The following is a 19,516-nucleotide window of genomic DNA, read 5'->3' on the forward strand; positions in this document are numbered from 1 at the left end:
CTGTCTCTGCCTGGGCCCCTACCTCTGACAGGCAGGATTGAGGAGAATACCACCTGTGCCCCAAACTCCCTGACCCATGTCCCCAGAGCCCTGAAGTCACTCTTGACCTGCTCAGCGTCACACCTTGCAGTATCATTAGTGCCCGCATGGGATAGTAGTCAGAGGGCTGGATAATCCTCAACAATGCCTGCGTAACGTCTCGGATATGGGCCCCCGGCAGGCAGCACACCTCCCGAGAGGAAATGTCAGGGCAACAGATGGGCACCTCCGTCCCCCTCAGAAGAGAGTCTCCAACCACCACTACTCTACGTTTCCTTCTTGCAGGGGTGGCAGGAGACTTCCCAGCCTTGGGGGTACGAGGCTTCTCCTCTTCTGTACGGGGTAATTCTTGGTCTCCTGTATCGAGTACAGCATAATGGTTTTCCAGTACCACGGTGGGAGGGTTCTGAGTAGGGGTGGGACACTGCCTGCTGCGAGAAGTAACCAGCTGCCAGCGTCCACCCTGGTCCACCTCCTCCAGTGGTTTATCAGCCGTCCTGTGCACTGGGACAGTTACCTCCGCAGTCTCCACCTGAATACTATCCAGGAACTGCTCATGGACTCGGATACTCCTCAACCTGGCCACCTCCTCCTGTAGCTCCCCCACCTGCCGCCTGAGAGATTCCACCAGCAGGTACCTTTCACACTGAATATTCCCCTCAGCCTGGGTATCAGTAAGTGGGAACGGCAAGCCACAGTCCTTGCAGAACCACACCAGGATCTGGGTAGAAACGTCCATGGTCAGGCAGCCTGTCTGGCTACAGGCACAAGTGGAGGAGGCAGCAGTAGTGCTGGCACAGGTGTTGCGGGTCTTCCTAACCATTATAGTCCTCTGTCACACTCCCTCCCAAACTCCCTCTTAAACTGCCCTGTCTGCAGCTCCCTGTCCGCTTCGCTCCCCTGGTCGCTCCTGCCTCTGGCTTTTAAGCCTGCTGGCCTCTCTCAGGTCCTCCCCCTATGAGTCACACACAGGCTGATCAAGGGAGCAAAAGGTCAGGCAGGCAGTCGCAGCTGCCACTGAAACTGAAACGGAAACTGAAACTCCCCCCACCTGGAATCGAAATGGCAGTTCAAATGCCAGCAGTTAAAGCACACGCTCACTCACCCTTGTGAGTTGTGGGAGACTGAATCAAAAGCTTTGTTAAAGTCAAGGTATATCACATCTATTGATTTCCCCATGTCCACAGAGCCAGTGACTTCATTGTAGAAGCTAATCAAATTGGTCAGTTATGACTTGCCCCTGATGAATCCATGTTGACTACCCTTGATCACTTTCCCCTCTTCCAAGTGCTTCGAAATGGACTCCTCGAGGAGTCCCTCCATGATTTCTGGGGACTGAGGTAAGGCTGACTGGTGCTTCATGGAAAATGGGTTATGAATATAAATGTGTGTACCTCTCTGAGGCATAACATAACACAACACAACATAACATATGTAACCCTTCTGTTAACGCCAGATGCCTGCCAGAAGGTCCGGGTTCAACTCTTGTGGGGTTTTCCTATCAAGGATACAACCAACCGGCTCGAGCCCCCACCCAGTGGCCTGGGACAATTTCACCCCCGTGCTGGGTGCCTGTAAGGCAGTTCTCCCCCGCCTCGCAAGCACAGAGTCTGAGATAGAAATGGCTTGTTTAATGACCGTAACCTACCCCAAGGTTACAGCGACAGATGCAGCATATCTCAGCACAGAAGAGACAAAACCCCTTTTACCCAGATACCATCCCCATATGCAGTAGAACCCAGCCTCTTGCTGGGGCTCTTGGCCCTTTTCGACACACTCCTGGAACCCCTACATGAGCTGCTGTGCCTGTGCTGGAAAGAGGGTGAGGTTCCACAGGATATGCGCCACGCTAACATTGTAACGTTGTATAAGAACAAAGGAGACAGAAGCGACTGCAACAACTACCGTGGAATCTCCCTCCTAAGCGTCACTGGTAAACTGTTCGCTCGCGTCATCCTTGGCAGACTCCAGAAGATTGCTGAGAGGGTGTACCCCGAATCGCAGTGCGGATTCCGCGCAGAGAGGTCTACCGTTGACATGGTCTTCTCTCTAAGGCAGCTGCAGGAGAAGTGCAGGGAGCAGAGAAAGCCACTCTACATAGCCTTCATCGACCTGACCAAGGCCTTTGACTTGGTCAGCAGGGATGGTCTGTTCAAACTGCTCCACAAGATAGGCTGTCCTCCACGGTTACTCAAGATGATCCAGTCGTTCCACGAAAACATGAGAGGAACCATCCAATATGACGGCGCATTATCGGATGCTTTCCGAATCAGGAGCGGCGTCAAACAAGGATGCGTGCTTGCTCCAACACTGTTCGGGATCTTCTTTGCACTCCTCCTGAAGCATGCCTTTGGATCTTCAACAGAGGGCATCTTGCTGCACACAAGATCTGATGGGAAACTGTTTAACCTTGCAAGGCTGAGAGCTACGACTAAGGTGCGAGAAGTCCTCATCAGAGACATGCTGTTCGCAGACGATGCTGCTGTAGTGTCTCACACAGAAGACCAGCTTCAAAAACTGCTGGATCGGTTCTCCAAAGCATTCAAGGACTTTGGGCTTACCATCAGCCTAAAGAAGACAAATGTACTTGGTCAAGATGTTGCTGAATCCCCATCAATCAGCATTGACAACTATACGTTAGAGGTTGTCCACAAGTTCGTTTACCTCGGGTCCACCATCACTGACACCCTGTCGTTGGACACTGAGCTAAACAGGAGGATCGGAAAAGCGGCCACAACTCTGTCCAGACTCAGCAAGAGAGTGTGGAATAACAACAAGCTGTACACTCACACCAAAATGCAAGTCTACAGAGCCTGCATCCTCAGCACCCTCCTTTATGGCAGCGAGACTTGGACCCTGTATGCCCGCCAGGAAAAGAGGCTGAACGTCTTCCACTTGCGCTGCCTCAGGCACATCCTTGGAATATCATGGAAGGACAGAGTTACCAACACGGCCGTCCTCGAGCAAGCTGGAATCCCAACCATGCACACCCTCCTCAGGCAGCGTCGGCTCCACTGGCTTGGCCATGTCCACAGGATGAACGATGGAAGGATTCCAAAAGACATCATGTATGGTGAGCTAGCCTCTGGCAAAAGACCTCCCGGACGCCCCCAGTTGTGTTACAAAGATGTCTGCAAGAGAGACCTCAGAGAGGTAGACATCGAGCTGGACAACTGGGAAGAACTAGCAAACGACCGCGGCAGATGGAGGCACGGGTTACACAAGTGCCTTCAGAAGGGCGAGTTGAAGATCAGACAGCTAGCAGAGGAGAAGCGAGCGCACAGAAAGCACAGTAAGGACTTGCCAGACACCCACTACATCTGCAAGAGATGCAGCAAGGACTGTCACTCTCGTGTGGGTCTTCATAGTCACAATAGACGCTGTAAATGAAGTCTTAAATTGAAACTTTAAAGGGCGCGATCCATAGTCTGTGCAGACTGAAGGATGCCTACTACTACTACTACTACAGGGTGTACCCTCTGCGGTGCAGTCCCAAACTCAAAGCCCACAGATACATCACCAGGGCAATACTAGCTGTCCACTTGTCTGTAGCCTCCCCTTGCTGTCACCAGCCGTCTGCCAGTCGCTGTCGTCCACCGCCACCCCTACCAGCCGCCCACCAGTCACCGCCGCCGCTCCTACCCGCCACCCGCTGGTCCTGCTGTTGTCCACCAGTCCTAACCCCACTGCTTGGGACTGCCCTGAGGAAGAACCCAGTGATTTCAGCTCTGTGTGGCCTCAGCTGCCACTCTGTGATTTCAGCTCTTGGTATCTCTAGTGTGGGGTTTCACAAACACCCTAGTATCCAGCTCTATCTTTCAACAGGTGGGGAGAGTTAGTTAAGCCAGGCTTATAGCTATACGGCCAAGGCATAGGCAGGGCCAAGGCACTCAGCAAGCTGGCTCAACCCATACCCCTCCCCTTCTCTCTCACAATGCTTTAAACCAGGGAGCCCTGTGTAATCAATGTCTTACACGGCTAAGGCGACTGCCCTGTCCCCCACAACAACCCAGAGCATTGGTGAGATCTCACAACTCCCGCCTTAAATGTCAGCTTAAATTGTGATTTTACAACTACATGTTTACAATAGACCAAATCTCATGGCTTACTTGCTACCCATTAGGCTTTGCCTGAAAAGGTATCACACATGCACACCTTTGCATTCTCATGCAGATGACCTCTGGGAGACACATTCCTCCCGGCCTTCAGCAGCGCTGCGTTCTCCTGCTCCCCATTCCCCACACTACCAAAGACAGGGGAACTGCTGCTGCCCCCCACTTGAGCAGCCCACCTCCTCATCCAGCAGCTGCTGCATCCTCACCCCCCAGGAAAGGTAAGGGGCTTCTGAAAGAGGCGGTTGGGCCCCCTCCACAGGCCTCTTCCTGTGGAGTGGCCTGGGGGGGGTGAGTTTGGGCAGAGCCCTTCCTTTCCACCGGGGCTCCAGAGGGGTGGCTGCATAGCCAGGGGTGGGGTGTTAGGGTGTGCCCCTGCCCCACCCCTGCAGCCACCCCCCCCCTTACTGCCCCCCCACCCACACCCAGCCGCCACTGGGGGCCCCTCCTCTACCTAGGCCCCCTTCTAACCAGCTGCCCCTTCCTTCTCCCCCTGGTTTCCTGAGGGCTCTGCAGCAGCTGCTGTGGGGCACCCCCACCCCCCCATTTCCACCAGGTTGGCTGTGCCCACGCCCCCTCCCACCCCCCTTTATTTTTCACTTCACCCAAGCGCCTGAGCCCCACCACACACGCATAAACTTTACTCCCTCACATCCCAGTGCAGAAAAGGAGCCATCTGACCATCTTGTGCTGGGAGCAGCGGCCATCTTAGGTCTCACCTTCCCCTGACCTCACTGCCCTCGCTCTGCCCTTCCCCCACCTGACTGGGTCCTCAGCCCGGCCGGTGGGGGAGGGGCAGCCACGCCTCCACCCTTCCTTCCCCTCCACTCTCCTCCCCTCCCCCGCTCTCTCTTAAAGGCCCCACGCCCAACAAACTTCCCCCATCTTACAAACCCACCACCATGACCCCCACACCCGCCGGAGGGTCATCCAGTGACCCCCTCCTCCCCTCGTCTTCCACTGTCACCCCTCCCACCCCCGAAACGGCGGCCCACTCATCCAGGCCCGCCCAAGACTCTGCCGCCATGTCGGCTGAGGGCGCGGGCGCAGGATCCGGGGCTCCCACCACCTCCGCCGCGGCGTCCTCCAGCAACCTGGCCCGGAACCCACCCCCACAAAAAGGCAGGAAGGGCCAGGGGAAAAGAAAGGGCAAGAGCCCCGCCCGGAAGGCTAAACCCCCCGCGGCGGGGACTCTCCCCCCGGCTGCCCAAGCACTCGCCGCAGCCTCCCCTTCTCCCCCTCCCCCTGCTCCCTCCACCACTCCTGGGGACCCCAACATCTCGGCCCCCAGGTTGTATGCCCAGGCGGCGGCCGCCGCCCCGCACCCTGCTCCTTCCGCCTCCGCCAGGACTACCATCCCCGACGGTCGCGGCCCCTTCCCCGCACTCACCAGGAAGCACGGGGTCCGCTGCCTCCTGGTGGCTGCCTCGCCCCACGTAGAAACCTACGTGCGGGCGTTGGCACGGGTGGTGGGGTCCGCGGCCGTGGTGGCGGCCTCCCGGATGTTCGGGAAGATCGTCTTCTTCCTGGCTTCGGAGGCCGCCGCCCAGGAGGCGGTGGAGAGGGGCCTGGCGGTTGGGGGCGTGCACGTGCCCCTGGAGCCGCTGGAAGACCTGGGCGCGCAGGTGGTCTTCTCGTCCGTCCCGCCCTTCCTTCCCAACGCCGCCCTTCTGCCTTTCCTCACCGCCCTGGGCCGGCCTTTGACGGTCCTGAGTCCCCTCCCCCTAGGCTGCAAAGACCCCGCCCTCTGGCACGTGCTCTCATTCTGCCGGAAGGCCCGAGTCCAACTGCCGCCGGCGGCAGCACAGGGCGGGGTGGCCCAGGAGGGGACTATACTGGTGCCCTATAAAGGGGCCCAGTACCGGGTCTTCTACACCCTGGGGAAGGCCCGGTGCTTTGGGTGCCGGGTGGCGGGGCATGTCCGGAGGGATTGCCCCCTGGCCCAGCACGAAGAAGAGGAGCCCGGGACCTCCTCCGACCCGGGGGGCGTCAGCCACGAGACCGGGGGCGCCCCGACCGCGACAGGCCCTAGGACCGCCCCTCCTCTTTTAGGCCTGGACGGATCCATCGCCGCTCAGGCGTCGGAGGGCGCCCGGCAGCATGGTGCCGGGAGAGAAGAAGCGGGCGCCGGCGCCCGAGCGGGCACAAAAGCCGGGCCCGTGGAGGAGAGGGAGGCAGGGCCGGCGGCAGGACCAAAAGAGGGCCAACCCCAGGGCGGGTCGCCCCTCTCCCTCGCCGCCCCACCCCCCTCCTCCCTCCCTCCCTCCTTGTCGGCCCTATCCCCTGGCCCCTCCTCCTCTACTGCCCAGCCCGCCTCCTCGGAGGGCTGGGTATTGGTGGGGGGGAAAAGGAAAAAAGGGGGTGTGCGCGTCCGGCACCCCACCCCGCCGGAGGACGGGGTGGAGGTGCCGCGCAAGGCACCCAAGAGATCCGCCAGCCCCGTTCCACCCGCCGAACCCCCGGCTACCAACCACCTGCCGGGGGCGACGGAGGTTGCCGCCGCGGCGGCCGGGGAGATTAACACCCCCTCGGCCCCGGATCCAGAGCCAAAAGAGGCCGAGACGGCCTTCCCTGTGCCCGCGCCCTCCTCCGACACCCCTCCGGCCGCTACCCAGGCGGCTGTAATAGAGCGCCCAGAGGAGGTGGCTCCCAGCCTCGCCCTCCTCTCACAGGAGGTCGAGGCCCTGGGCCTCACCCCGGTGGCCCTGGACATGGAAGGCCTGCTATTAGACGCCTGTGGGCCACCTATGGACTCTCCCCCACCCCTCCCACTTTCCCCCACCCCTCCCACCAGCGATCCCTCAATTGCCACCTCCTTCTGCCCTGAGCTGTCCCAAGGGGCAACCCCTCCCTCAACTAGGGACGACCCCCTGGCGGAGGTCGGCCAGCCCCCGGACGCCCCAGGGGAATTAGGGCTCCCCTTGCCCCCCCACTTCGTCCCTGCAACTGAAAACCCCGATACCCTCTCCCCCGACCTGCCGGCGCCTCCTGCTGAGAGTGCCGGCACCTCAACCTCTACCCTGCCATTGCCTGAGGAAGCCCCCCTCCTGGAGACCTCCTTGGCCCGTGTTTCCACCCTTGCTCCCACCTTGGCCTCACTGCTTGCCACCCCCGCCATACCCCTTCCCGGCCAATGCCCCGCTCCAGAACCCGCAATCCCCCCCACTCTAAACCCTCCCCTTCCTCCTCCCCCCCGACTCCCTCCTTTCCCTCCCCCCCATGACCCCTCTCTTCCCCCACTGATCTCTACGTCCCCTGCCCCCATCCCTCCCCCTCCTTTTTACCCCTGCTCACTCATACCTGCCCCTGAGGTCGTAACCCCTCAGGAGGCCCCTCTTGCACTGCCCTCTCCCAGCACTTCCGGGGCTGCTCTCCCCCCGCCGCCCTCATCTCTCCCAAACTCAGGCCCCAGTCCCTACCCCAACCTCTTCTCTGGCCGGGGGGCCCAAAAGAACGCGAGGCCGACGGGTTCTCAAGACCCCGAGACCTCGGCACCCCACGCACTGGCGGGCGAGATGCGCCAGTTCTTGGAGGACGTTCGCGGCTCCAAGAACAGGGTTACTCTCGCCCTCCAGCGCTGGGGAGACTTTCACTCTGCCCTGGAGTCCGCGAGGGCCCTTCTGAGGGAGGGCAAGGGGACCGGGAAGAGGGACGCCACGGTTTACTAACGGGCCCGTGGCTTCCGTGACGCCCTCGTCACCTTTGGCGTGGCTCACGGCTTGCTGCGTGGCCCCACGGGAACCGCCGGCGCTCCTTCTGGCGAGGATCCTCCCCAGCCCTCCAAATGGCGCCGTTCATCCTTGCCACACTAAACGTCAGGGGCTGCGGGTCGGGTCTCCGCAGGTGCCAAGTTCTCTCCTTCCTCCGAGAGGGCGGGTACTCAGTCACCTTTCTACAGGAGACCCACACTACTCCAGCCGCCAAAGCCAAGTGGCGGCTGGAGTGGGGAGACGGGGTCCACTTTAGTCATCTCTCGGCCCAGCGGGCCGGGGTAGCGACCCTGTTCTCCCCAGACCTGCAGCCCGAGGTGCTGGGGAGCGTCGACATCGTGCCGGGCCGCCTGCTGTATCTCCGGGTGCGGGTGGAGGGGCTGCCTCTTCACCTTGTCAACATCTACGCCCCGACACTCGGCCCAGAGAGAACCCCCTTCTTCCGGCAGATGGCGGCCTTCCTCGACACCATCGATCCTCGCGAGTGCCTGGTCCTCGGCGGGGATTTCAACTGCACCCTCGAGGAGCGGGACCGCACGGGGACCGAGAAGTGCCAGGCCGCTGCGGACATCCTCAGGGAGCTCATTAACCGTCGCTCCCTGCTGGACGTCTGGCGCAGCCACCACCTGGACAAGGACGCCGGTTTCACCTACGTCCGGGTGGTGGGCCATAAATCTGCACACTCCCGGTTGGACCGCATTTACATCTCGTGGCACCATCTCTCCCAGGCCCATGCCTCCAGCGTACGGCCGACCCCCTTCTCGGACCACCATCTGGTGGCCGTGAAGGCTTCCCTCTTGCCGGGGAAGCGGGGGTCGGCCTACTGGCATTTTAACAACAGCCTGCTGGAGGACGTGGGCTTCATGGCGTCCTTCCGGGAGTTCTGGCTGGCCTGGCGCGAGCAGCGGCACGCCTTTCCCTCGGCACGGCGGTGGTGGGACCTGGGAAAGGTGCGCGCATAGCTCTTCTGCCGCGACTATACTCGGGGGGCCAGCCGGCAGCGGGATGCGTTGATAGGGCAGCTGGAACGGGAGGTCCTTGAGCTGGAAAGGCGTCTAGCCGCCAGCCCCGGAGATCCATCCCTCTGCGGCACGTACCAGGAGAAGCGGGACGAGCTCAGGACCCTCGACGCCCATCGGGCACAGGGGGCCTTGGTGAGGTCGTGAATCCAACTCCTCCGGGAGATGGACCGCGGCTCCCGCTTCTTCTACGCCCTGGAGAAAAAGAGGGGCGCCCAAAAACATATCCTCTGCCTTCTGGCGGAGGATGGCACCCCTCTTACGGATCCGATGGAGATGCGCGAGAGGGCTCGCGCCTTCTACGCCGCCCTTTTCTCCCCGGATCCGACCGACACCGACGCCCGCAGGGCGCTCTGGGACCAACTCCCGTTGGTCAGCACGGGCAACCGGGACCGGCTGGAGCTTCCTCTCACTCTGGCCGAGCTCTCGGAAGCCCTCCGTCTCATGCCCACCAATAAATCCCCGGGCATGGACGGGCTGACCGTGGAGTTTTACCGCGTGTTTTGGGACGTCCTCGGCCCAGACCTGCTCGGCGTCTGGGCCGAGGCCCTGCAAAGCGGGGTGCTCCCCCTCTTGTGCAGGCGTGCAGTCCTCAGCCTGCTGCCCAAGAAGGGGGACCCCCGCGACCTCAAGAACTGGCGTCCCATCTCGCTCCTCAGCACGGACTACAAGATCATTGCCAAAGCCATCTCCCGTCACTTGGGGTCCGTGCTGCAGGACGTGGTCCACCCCGACCAGACCTACACCGTCCTGGGCCGCACCATCTTGCAGAATTTGTCCCTGGTCCGGGATCTCTTAGAGCTTGGGTGTAGGGATGGCCTGTCGTTCGCCCTCCTGTCCCTGGACCAGGAGAAGGCGTTCGACAGGGTGGACCACGGGTATCTCCTGGGCACCCTGCAGGCCTTCGGCTTCGGACCCCGCTTCATCGGGTTTCTCCGGGTGCTGTACACTGCCTCGGAGTGCATGGTCAAGCTCAACTGGACCCTGACCGCTCCGGTCAGCTTCGGACGGGGAGTACGACAAGGCTGCCCGCTCTCAGGACAGCTGTACGCTCTGGCCATTGAGCCCTTCCTCTGCCTCCTTCGGCGAAGGTTGACAGGGTTGGTGCTTCCAGAGGCTGGGCTGCGGCTAGTCCTGTCGGCATACGCCGACGACGTGCTCCTTGTGGTCCAGGACCCGGGAGACCTGGCGCGTCTGGAGGCCTGCCAAGCTATCTACTCGGCAGCCTCCTCCGCCCGGGTCAACTGGATCAAGAGCTCTGGCCTGGTGGTCGGGACCAGATGGCAGACGAGCCGCCTCCCACCCGCGCTTCAGGCCATCCGGTGAAGCGTGGGTCCGCTGCTCTATCTAGGCGTCTTTCTCTCCGCCACGCATCCCTCTCCGCCGGAAAACTGGCAAGGCCTAGAGAGCAGGGTCGCTGAGCGGTTGCGGAGGTGGACAGGGCTACTCCAGTGTCTCTCCCTCTGAGGGAGAGTGCTGGTGTTGAACCAACTAGTCCTGTCCATGCTCTGGCACCGCCTCAGCACCCTGGTCCCACCCCCCGGGTTCCTGGACCAGCTCCAGAGGTTAATCCTGGAGTTCTTCTGGCCAGGACTGCACTGGGTCCCTGCAGGGGTACTCCATCTCCCCCCGGAGGAGGGGGGACAGGGCCTGACCTGCACGCGCACTTAGGTCCATGTCTTCCGCCTCCGGGCCCTGCAGAGGCTTCTCAACACCAACAGTGCAGATAGTCCGGCGTGGAGCACGCTGGCGCACGCTTTCCTCCGCCGTTACCGAGGGCTCCGATGTGACCGGCAGCTCCTCTATTTATCCTGCAGAGACCGTCCGCGAGGCCTCTCGGAGCTGCCGGCCTTCTACCAGGACCTCCCCCGCACTTGGCGGCTGCTCGCAGCCTCCAGGTCCTTAGGGGCCACCGTGGGAGAAGACCTCCTCGCGGAGCCCCTGCTACACAACCCCCACCTTCGTGTGCAGGCGGCGGAGTCTCGCACGGTGCGCCGGAGGCTGGTCCTAGGTGGAATCACCAGGGTCGGAGACCTCCTGGACTACGAGCGGGGGGACTGGATGGAGGCCCCGGCGCTCGCCCGGCGCATGGGGCTCTCCGACCTACGCTCCCCCCGTCTCGTACTCCGGGAGGTGAAGGCTGCCCTGCCCTCCACCGCTCACAGTTACCTCGGCCTGGTCCTGCAAGAGGGTGCACCCCGCCCCCCTCCCACTCCTAGCCCTCCGGACCTCTTCGTGGGCCCCCGGCTTCGCGATCCTGCCCGCCCCCCTCCCCCCCATCACCTCAGCCGGCTGCACACTTTCCAGCCGGTCCCTTTCCGAACCGCGCCTCGACACCTTCTGTACGCGCTCGTGCTTCACACGCTCCACTTCCCCACCCTCGTGTCCCGCCCCGATCACAAATGGCGGGACCTCTTGCCGTCATCGGAGGGTGGGGAGCCCCGGTGGGCCGGCCTCTACTCCACCTTGGTCCCGCGGCCCGCCGGGGACATCAGCTGGAGAATCCTCCACGGAGCGGTGAGCACGGGCGTGTACCTGGCACGGTTCACCCCCATCCCGGACACCTGTACCTTTTGCGGCACGAGGGAGAACCTGGCGCACATCTACATCGAGTGCGCCAGGCTGCAGCCCCTCTTCCGGCTCCTCCAGAACCTCCTCTTGAGGTTCTGGCTGCATTTCTCCCCACACCTTCTCATCCTCTCACACCCTATCCGTGGCCCCACAAAGTCGCGGGACCTCCTCGTCAGCCTCCTCCTGGCCACGGCCAAAATGGCCATTTACAAAACCAGGGAGAGGAGGCTGGCGGGGGGGTGACCTGCGACTGTGGGGCCTACTTCCGTTCCTCCCTCCGCTCACGAATCCGAGCAGAGTTCCTCTGGGCGGCGTCCACCAACTCCCTGGATGCCTTTGAGGAACGGTGGGCGCTGTCCGGGGTCCTCTGCTCGGTGTCCCCCTCTGGCTCCCTCATTTTAAACCTTTGACCCTCACTCCCGCTCCTGGTTTTTCTTTCGTTGTCCCCCGTATTTACTTGGAACCGGGCTGTTTTTAATGGGTCCCCTCCCATCGTGAGAGGGGCCTTGTAGCCGTGGGCAGGCTATGCCTGCCCACTCCCCCGGCATCCAATAGGTACACATATAACAAGCCAGGCTGATCTCTTTCAGTTTGTCTAGGCAAAGGAAATGAAGTTGGTTTAATGGACCTGGATTTCAATAAAGGTTTTGACACAGTTCCACATGGGAAATTGTGCAGGTCCACGTTGAAAGGTGAAACGTCAGGCTGGAGAGAAGCTATTTGTCAAGTTCTTCACAGATTGGTCTTGAGACCAAACTGGTTTAACATTGTCATTAGTGACTTGTGCCAACAGTGAGCGCGTGCTAATAAAATGTGCACATGACAAAAAGTTGGGAGTTACTGCCAATATGGAGAAGGACTGGAATGGCGTACAAGATGACCTTGAAAACTGGCAGAGGCCATGGGACCTGGGCATGTTCCTCTGCTGCAGGGGGCATGGGCACTTGCTGGTTTGCACTGGACTAACTGGTTCAGTCTCTGTAATTTAAAGTCTTTCAATCCGGATTAGAGGATGTCAGTAGCTCATCTGGAGGCTGCAAGAGTGGGTGGGACCAGAACCTGCAGCATGTAGGAGGTAAGGCTGGATGGTCACTATGGTCCTGTAATGAAACATGCCCCCCCCATGCTTTATGGAAAATGGGTTACGAATATAAATGTATGCAACTTGGGCTGCGTCTACACGTGCACGCTACTTCGAAGTAGCGGCAGTAACTTCGAAATAGCACCCGTCACGTCTACACGTGTTGGGCGCTATTTCGAAGTTGAAATCGACGTTAGGCGGCGAGACGTCGAAGTCGCTAACCCCATGAGGGGATGGGAATAGCGCCCTACTTCGACGTTCAACATCGAAGTAGGGACGTGTAGACGATCCGCGTCCCGCAACATCGAAATAGCGGGGTCCTCCATGGCGGCCGTCAGCTGGGGGGTTGAGAGATACTCTCTCTCCAGCCCTTGCGGGGCTCTGTGGTCACCGTGGGCAGCAGCCCTTAGCCCAGGGCTTCTGGCTGCTGCTGCTGCAGCTGGGGGTCCGTGCTGCATATACAGGGTCTGCAACTAGTTGTTGGCTCTGTGTATCTTGCACTGTTTAATGAAAGTGTGTCTGGGAGGGGCCCTTTAAGGGAGCGACTTGCTGTTCAGTCCGCCCCGTGACCCTGTCTGCAGCTGTGCCTGGCTCCCTTATTTCGATGTGTGCTACTTTGGCGTGTAGACGTTCCCTCGCTGTGCCTATTTCGATGTTGGGCTGAGCAACGTCGAAGTTGAACATCGACGTTGCCAGCCCTGGAGGACGTGTAGACGTTATTCATCGAAATAGCCTATTTCGATGTCGCAACATCGAAATAAACTATTTCGAAGTTGGGTGCACGTGTAGACGTAGCCCAGGTAACATTTCCTGCTGTGGTTCCCTTACCTTGTCCTTTGTTCAAACCTTACCTGCTGTGTAGTATTTCTTAACCCTTCAAATTCTTTGGATAGGAATTGGCTCCCCAGGGGAATGCACCTCCCTCCTCATGCTTACACATTCCTCCTGCTCCCTCAGCTGATCCCACAGCACACATACCTGCACTTCCAGACCCCTGGGATTTCTACCTTCCTGTTTCAGCTTCTCAGGTGCAGCCAGTTCAGCAACTGACTCTAGTGTGATCTGGCTCAGGGGGGTTCCCACTGAACTCCCAGGTTCTGCTCCCCAGAGACTAATAGCAGAGCCACCCCTCACTGGGAGTCCAGACTCACCACTGCCTCTTGAAATCTGAATGGCAGGTGACGTTTACACATACACATCCAGGACCCAGCTCCCAGTCCCTCCTGCCAAAAATGGAGTCACTGTCTTGCTCCCCATTCCCTGGGCCCTCTGTGGCCTATCCGGCCGTAGGCACACAGCTCCCCCTGGGAAGCTCTGCACCCTTTCCTCTCTGGTCATTGGCAACACTCTCAGCCATCAGGCCCCTGGGCTCCTTAGCTCCCACAGCAGGTTCTTGGACCCCAGCCTCTGCCTAGAGACTTCTCTCTGAGACCTACCCCCTGTGCATCCCTGCCCACTGCTGTTCTTCTGCCCCCACTCCCCTGGGACATCTCACCGCATGGGCTGACCCCTGGGGCTAGACAATAACTGATGCTCAGGGCTGGCTTCCTCCCCTCCCCCCGAAACAGGTCCAATCCCCTCTCACACTACAGCGCTGTGCATCACAAGCAATGCTACTTGGGCCAATGCCAATCGAGAATCAGAGATAGGGGAGCCAGGCCTTTTCCACCTCACTCTGCTCAACCCAGCAGCCCTCATCAGCCCCACCTTCTGCTCAGAATGCGTTTCATTAGCTGCTCACACGGCTGGCACCCCGGCGAAAGGCAAACAGCTGCATTTCATCAGACTCACGGGGGTTGTCTGTGGTTGTTCCCTGCTGCCTCCCTGGGCTCTGGCAGACGGAGATGTGCAACTGACCCAGGTCTATTCTACGGCCCAGGACCTCCTGACCCTGTCACAACAGGCCTTAACCAGCACCCAGGGAAATCCATGGAGACAGCCCCTTTGACCACTGGGCCTTTGGATCAGAAGGGCGACAAGCTTGAAGCCAAGTATCAGAGGGGTAGCTGAGTTAGTCTGTATCTTCAGAAACAACAAGAAGTCCTGTGGCACCTGATAGACTAACAGATGTTTTGGAGCATAAGCTTTCGTGGGCAAAGACCCACTTCATCAGATCTGATGAAGCTTGAAGTCCTGAGCCCTGCCAAGCTCAACCCAGCAGGTGTAACTGGAGCCTGGGGCAGTGAGGTGCTCTGCTGCCCTTTCAATGGCTCTTGCTAGAGAAAGGAGCAGAGCAGGAGGGTTGCATTGTGCTCCCAGCCAGATCAATAGGACATGTCACATTGTCAGGCCAGAAGTTTGGAGCAACTGGCCAAGGGCAATGAGAATGGACCAGCTTGGGTAGCCAGGCACCAAGTATCACTACGTGCTTCAGAGGATGGTGGGGATAGTTGTGTGGAATGTTGGGCTAATTCTGAAGAGAATAACAAAAGAGACAAAAATAAAAAGAAGAAAAAGAAAAGCAAAACTATGAAGAGTGAGAGTGAACACACTCAGAACCTTTGAAGTTGCACTGCAAATCTGAGTAACCATGAGACCGCAGAAAATATTGTGCACACACAGTTTCAGCTTAACAAGACCAAAGATTCCCATGCTGAAAGCTGCTGTAATTCAGAAAAAAATGTACAGCGGCTGCCTGGGTTTGACCACAGGAAAGATGTGTCACAGTGTGCAGAATCTACAGAAACATCACCTGTTCCTGACTCTGGAAAAGGTGCCAAGAGCTAAGTGGAACAGCTTGATGAATCTGAATGCACTTCAGACAAGGCAATCTTTGTCTCACAAGATGAAATACAGTCGCTTATAGTGAACAAGAAGTCTTTTTACAGCAACAGAGAACGATACCGACAGCATCTGATGGAGAAATTTAATAAATACTGCTGATGAAATGATCACAGGAGACACATTTGTAGTGGTTGGTTGATGACAGCTGGAGTGAACTAAATACAGTAAAATGGTTCTGTCTTGCACTGAAATCCGCAAGATGACAACTATGCCTTCTCGTTCCAAAACTTAATTTAGTGACTTATGGCAAAATTTTATCTTAAAGTCAGTAAGATTCTTTCTTCTTCTCTTTTTCTTTCCCTTCTGCGTGGGGAGATTGGTGGAGATGATTTCGTTAATTTTGATCTTTCTTCAGGTTTCTTTAGTTGATTAGTTGCACAAGCTTCTCATGATTTATGCCATCTCTTTTCATCATGTTTCTCTCACCATGAGACTTACAAAAAGCAGCTTAGTGGCAATGTTGTACTTATAATGCTGCACAGAATGACAAAGGAGCTGAAAATAAGATTTTACAACTAGACATCCATTTGCACAATGTTTGGATGTAATATGTTTGAGCACTATAATTACTAAATATTTTGGGTATGAGTCAACAGTGTACCCTTGTAGCCAAGAAGGCTAGTGGCATATTGAGGTGCATGAGGAGAAGCATTTCCAGCAGATCTAGAAAATAATTATTCCCCTCTATTTGGCATGGGTGAGGCCACATCTGGAGTATTGTGTCCAGTTCTGCCCCCTGCCCCCAGTATAGAAAGGATGTGGATGCATTGGAGAGGGTTCAGCAGAGAACAATGAAAATGATGGGGGGCTGGAGCACATGACCTATGAGGAGAGGCTGAGGAATTTGGGCATATTTCATTTGCAGAAGAGAAGAGTTGGGGCAATCTGATAGCAGCCTTCAACTTCCTGAAGCGGGGGCTCTAAGGAAGATGGAGAGAGGATGTTCTCAGTGGTGATGGACGGCAGAACAAGGAGCAATAGGCTGAAGTTACAGAGGGGGAGGTGTAGGATGGATATTAGGAAAAACTATTTCACCAGGCGGGTGGTGAAGCATTGGAATGAATTACCCAGAAAGGTGGTGGAATCTCCATCCCTAGAGGTTTTTAAGTCCCGGTTTGACAAAGTCCCGGCTGTAATGATTTAGTTGGGGTTGATCCTGCTTTAGGCAGGGGGCTGGACTAGATGACCTCCTGAGGTCCCTTCCAGCCCTATGATTCTATGATTCTATGGAGCATTTTTCACCATAGTGCACCTCATTTGATTTTGGTGGTCACTCCTGATTTACACCAGTGGAAATGACAGGGGAGTCAGATCTGCTCAGTCTATAGAAGGACAAAGTGCTTTGTGCAATCTGCTGAGGTTTGTTATCCAGTTTCCAAAAGAAACATCAGGCAGTGAAACGCCAAAGGAACCGAGAGCAAAGGATCACCCCTTCGGGCATCTACTTCCTTTAGTGTTATGGGGAGCAGCTTGCTGTCTGACCACTGACAGCAGAACACCTACCTCTTGCCAGGCAAAGCCAGGCTTGGCTTTTTTGTTTCAGGGTGTCATCGAGTTAATTCATATGAACCTTCAGTGGGGTTTCCCAGGCACATCTCTTCTGCAGAGGAATTTTGCTGCATTTGCAGAAGAGTTTAGTATAGGGGAGGAGGTGTTCATATCCCCCCAAGTGACCTAACTCTCTCCTCTCGGTATTTACCTACACATCAGCCAAGCATGGGAGCTGCAAAAGGACAGGGACACAGCCAGACTGTTTGCATTGCAACTTTGGAGCCATATCAATTACTCAGTGTCCTTCCGCAGGCCTCCTCCAAGGTCACGTTGCAAGGTCGTGTTGTCTGATGGAAGGGGACAAGGAAAACCGCAACCTGAAAACAGATCCACAGCTCTCCTGAAGCCAGCGGTGCAAGATGCTCCCTCTCCTTCTGAATGGCCCATTCCCCGCGTGAGGGCCTGCTTGTGAGATGGCTATGACAGAAATTAAGTATTCAGGTATTCCGAGGCCTGGCCGACTCCTTCTTCCAGGGAAGTCGTACCGCTCGGTGCAGGCTACTTCTACCGAGGCAGGCCAAGCTCAGCACATGTGCTTCTGTCAGCTGAGAAAACACTAGAGAGCCAGACAGTCCCGAAGCCAGTCCATTGGACAGAGCCACATCCTGCTCCAGAGCGCCTAGGTACTAACAACCTGGAGCTGTGTCCTGAGCAACTCTCCGCCATTCCCACCTCTTGGGGAGCCTTAGAGCTAACTGCCCTTGGCCCCACCCCTCCAGGGGGCGTGAGGCTGGGCTTCCTCCCACCTGGCCCTGGGGCCTTGTGTGGCTGTCAGCCCCACTGCTCCCCCATCAAAACCTGAACCGATGCCCCGTCTCCCAGCCCACATCCATCCCCTGGTCCCCACTGCCTCCCCCACACACATCCCTCATCCCCTGGTCCCCACTGCCTCCCCCACATACATCCCCCATCCCCAGGTCTCCACTGCCTTCCCTACACACATCCCCCATCCCCTGGTCCCCGCTGCCTCCCCCACATACATCCCCCATCCCCAGGTCTCCACTGCCTTCCCTACACACATCCCCCATCCCCTGGTCCCCACTGCCTCCCCCACATACATCCCCCATCCCCTGGTCCCCGCTGCCTCCCCCACATACATCCCCCATCCCCAGGTCCCCACTGCCTCCCCCACATACATCCCCCATCCCCAGGTCTCTACTGCCTTCCCTACACACATCCCTCATCCCCAGGTCCCTGCTGCCTCCCCCACACACATCTCCCATCCCCAGGTCCCTGCTGCCTCCCCCCCACACATCTCCCATCCCTAGGTCCCCGCTGCCTCCCCCACATACATCCCCCATCCCCTGGTCCCCACTGCCTCCCCCACATACATCCCCCATCGCCAGGTCTCCACTGCCTTCCCTACACACATCCCTCATCCCCAGGTCTCCACTGCCTTCCCTACACACATCCCTCATCCCCAGGTCCCCACTGCCTCCCCCACATACATCCCCCATCCCCAGGTCTCCACTGCCTTCCCTACACACATCCCACATCCCCAGGTCCCTGCTGCCTCCCCCACATACATCCCCCATCCCTAGGTCCCCGCTGCCTCCCCCACATACATCCCCCATCCCCTGGTCCCCACTGCCTCCCCCACATACATCCCCCATCCCCTGGTCCCCACTGCCTCCCCCACATACATCCCCCATCCCCAGGTCTCCACTGCCTTCCCTACACACATCCCTCATCCCCAGGTCCCTGCTGCCTCCCCCACACACATCTCCCATCCCTAGGTCCCCGCTGCCTCCCCCGCATACATCCCCCATCCATTGGTCCCCACTGTCTCCCCTGGCTCACATCCACATCCCTCATCCCCAGGTCTCCACTGCCTTCCCTACACACATCCCTCATCCCCAGGTCCCCACTGCCTCCCCCACATACATCCCCCATCCCCAGGTCTCCACTGCCTTCCCTACACACATCCCTCATCCCCAGGTCCCTGCTGCCTCCCCCACATACATCCCCCATCCCTAGGTCCCCGCTGCCTCCCCCACATACATCCCCCATCCCCTGGTCCCCACTGCCTCCCCCACATACATCCCCCATCCCCTGGTCCCCACTGCCTCCCCCACATACATCCCCCATCCCCAGGTCTCCACTGCCTTCCCTACACACATCCCTCATCCCCAGGTCCCTGCTGCCTCCCCCACACACATCTCCCATCCCTAGGTCCCCGCTGCCTCCCCCGCATACATCCCCCATCCATTGGTCCCCACTGTCTCCCCTGGCTCACATCCACATCCCACATCCCCTGGTCCCCGCTGCCTCCCCTCCAACTCTCCTCCCTCTGTTCAGGAAGTAATTTGTCTGGGGCTTGCTGAGAAAAGGGATATTAACAAACTCGCACATATCACTTTTCACAGCAGACTTCCTAGCTATCTGGGAGGCTGTAAAAGTGATACTTGTATGTTTGTTAATATCACTTACCAGCTCCCAGATAGCTCTTAAGTGTCCTGTGAAATATAATATTAGAGACACAAGCATCACCTCTCACGGCCTTATTTCTGTTATTTAGTCTGCAAAATCAAACCAACACCCCCAAGGAAAGGACGCCGAGCGAGCCATGCACATGCGCAAAGTTCTTCATAAGAACATAAGAATGGCCATACTGGGTCAGACCAAAGGTCCATCCAGCCCAGTATCCCG

The 19,516-nt window shown here is 58.2% G+C and overlaps 1 pseudogene; it reads left to right on the forward strand.

Annotated features, from left to right (window-relative positions):
• The first annotated feature begins 14,806 nt into the window (after positions 1-14,806).
• On the forward strand, positions 14,807-15,475 carry LOC142001132 (gametogenetin-binding protein 2 pseudogene; annotated as a pseudogene).
• Positions 15,476-19,516: the final 4,041 nt, after the last annotated feature.

The sequence above is a fragment of the Carettochelys insculpta genome, chromosome 24 (assembly GCF_033958435.1).
Source record: "Carettochelys insculpta isolate YL-2023 chromosome 24, ASM3395843v1, whole genome shotgun sequence".
In the NCBI taxonomy this organism is placed as follows: domain Eukaryota; kingdom Metazoa; phylum Chordata; order Testudines; family Carettochelyidae; genus Carettochelys; species Carettochelys insculpta.